At 24.3% G+C, this 2,926-nt stretch overlaps 1 protein-coding gene across 3 annotated transcripts in view; it reads left to right on the top strand.

Moving 5' to 3' along the window:
- Positions 1-2,926, top strand: part of LOC117168788 (tigger transposable element-derived protein 2-like) — a 14,375-nt gene that overhangs the window by 4,834 nt on the left and 6,615 nt on the right. The window lies entirely within an intron of this gene.

Genomic DNA, 2,926 nt, shown 5'->3' with positions numbered 1-2,926 from the left:
TTCATTTACCAAAAAAGTTCTATGGTTCACAAAAAAATTTTGTTCAATGGAAAAAAGAGGTTGGTAATGTAGGAATCCCACTGTGTCGCATGCCCTTAAGGGGTTATTCATCACTACCCGGTATGAAGAGAATAGAGAAAACTTAATATTTTCAGATTTAAACGAAAGAGTGAGCATTATTTAATTTTGTTAAATGTAGTAATATTCCATCGGGAGAAGAACCCAAAGAAAGAATAGGTTTATCTCCGAAATCAATTCTTTTCGATTTCCTTAACGATTTGAGTTCTGAGCCAGTTACAGTGGCGTGCAAAAGTTTTGGCCAACTCTTTTTTTATGACTGAATAAATTCTCTTAATTTTAATTATACCGAAGCTAAAAAAATGTCTTTTTAAAAGGTTGATTGTTTTCGAAATTCTGTTTAAAATAAGCCCAGGGTGAAGCCAATTTGTCTAGTTTTTAAGTAGATATTGAAAAAATACTGTAAATTTCAATGATTTCTTAAATTTTCAATAACTTCCGAAATAATCAACGTTTTTCAATATTCTTCGGCTCATTTTGAAGCTTTTTTTTCACCGTATCACAGCAGCTTACGAGTATAAATTGTCAAAAAAATGCTTTTGGAATTGAAAGAACTTCAAAGTTGTAATAAAAATGTTGGATAAATTTGAAAACATCTTATCTGTAGGCAAATCAGAATAAAAGTTAAATAAATATATATTTTGTGGAAATTACATAGAAAATTCATGATTATATGTTTCATATATTTTACAAAAATATTTTTGTTTTTCTAAAAATAATATTTCAATTTTTTCAACTTTTTTATTACAACTTCAAGTTCTTGCAATTCGAAAATAATTTTTTGTACAATTTATACTCGTAAGTTGCTGTGATACGATGAAAAAAAAGCTTCAAAATGAGCCGAAGAACATTGAAAAACGTTGACTATTTGGGAAGTTATTGAAAATTTAAGAAATCATTGAAATTTACACTATTTTTGCAATATCTACTTAAAAACTAGACAAATTGGCTTCACTCTGGGGTTATTTTAAACAGAATTTCGAAAACAATCAATCTTTTAGAGACATCTTTTTAGTTCCGGTATAATTAAAATTATAGGAATTTATTCACTCATAAAAAAATGAGGTGGCCCAAAACTTTTGCACCCGACTGTATATTACTTTGAGAAGGGTAACGAGAATGAGAATATTACCAAGAAATAAATTCTCTACGAATTTTTGAGGATCTCAGAATTTATTTGAATAAATAGAAAATTGAATTGTTTTATTAACTTTTCGGTCAAAAATTCAACTCTTTTTTTTAAAGTTTGTCTTTTTTATTTTAAAATTTACTTGCTTTTGTAGAAATTAAATCTTTTTTTGATAAAAATTCAATGTTTTGGTTAGAAATTAAGCTATTATACTATTTTTATTAAAACTCAAATATTTCGTAGAAAATTTACTTTTTGTTTAAAATTTATATTTTTTGCATAAAAATGCAACTATTTGGTCGAGAATTTAACTATTTTGTTGAAAATTTATCCTTTTTGGTTGAAAAAATTCGTCTTTTTGGATGAAAACTCAACATTTTTTTGAAATAAAAAATTGTTCTGCTTTAAGATAAATTTCATTTTTTTTATAAATCAATCAGAATTCAGGGAGAATTAAAGATGAACTACAAACAATATTTGAAAGTCCCCTTCAAAACGCCCAGGAATCTGAAAAAATACGTTAAAATATTTTAAATCCTTTAATCATTTTATCATTTGATCCTCAAGATCAATTAAATTAAAAAATTCTTAATTAACAAAAATCCATTGAATTAAGTAGAAAAGAGTAAATTTGTAGAAACTAAAGTGAATTAAAAAAATTAAAGTAAATTCATAAAATTCCAAATCTCTTCAAATCTTGAAACCCCTACAAAATACCTCACTTCTCATGAATACATTTTTTTAAATGCACTAAAATATTATATTCTTATAAATATTATATAAATATTATAATGTTTGGTAACCGGGAAATGACAAGAAATTTCTTTTTGTTTTTATAGGGCTCTCTGAAATATCTATATTTGAATATTGGTTAGAAATTTGTCAATTTAATTAATCATGTTTCTCTGCGTGTACCTATTGTCGTCAAAAAAGGTGAATAGGTGACATTTTTTCTAAAATAGGTAAAAATAGGTGATAAAATAATGTTAAATAAGACAAACAATCAAGTTGTTACCAAATTGTTGAATTTTCAAGCAAAAAATATAAAGCGTCTGCATTTTTAAATCAAAAAATTAAAACAAAAATAAAAACGAGTTTTCCACAAAAAATTGAATTTTCTATCAAATATTTGAATCTTATACCAAATTTTTTTATTTTCAACAAAATAGTTTAATCTTCAACCAAAATTGTTAACAAAAATGTTGAATTTTCAACAAAAAAGATTAATGTTTGTCAAAAAATGTTATAGTTGATATTTCCACAACAACATTTTAATTCAAAATTGAAAACAGATTTGACCAAAAAATATATATTTTCAACGTGACTTGATTTTGACCTAAAAGAATTGATTTTCTACCAAAAAAAGACGAATTTTCAACAAAACACATAATTTTTTAACGAAAATGTTGAATTTTTAAACGAAAAAAAGTTGAATTTTTAAACAAAAATGGAGTAGCTCAATTTTCATTGAGAATGAATTTTCAATCAAAACAAAAAGTAAAACGAATTTTCTACAAAACAGTTTAATTTTATACCAATTTGTTGAATTTTCAAACCAAATAGCCTAATTCTCTATAAGACAATTTAATTTTTAAAATTAGAACATGAAAAAACAGAAAAAAAGTTTATTTATAATTAATCAGTTGACTTTTTTTAACAAAATATTTGAATTATCAGTTTTAAAAAAACTTTTTTACAACAAAAAGAATTTGTAATTTG

Source organism: Belonocnema kinseyi, chromosome 3, assembly GCF_010883055.1.
Source record: "Belonocnema kinseyi isolate 2016_QV_RU_SX_M_011 chromosome 3, B_treatae_v1, whole genome shotgun sequence".
In the NCBI taxonomy this organism is placed as follows: domain Eukaryota; kingdom Metazoa; phylum Arthropoda; class Insecta; order Hymenoptera; family Cynipidae; genus Belonocnema; species Belonocnema kinseyi.
The sequence above is the reverse complement of the archived record's forward strand: the minus strand, read 5'-3'. Positions and strand labels throughout refer to the sequence as shown.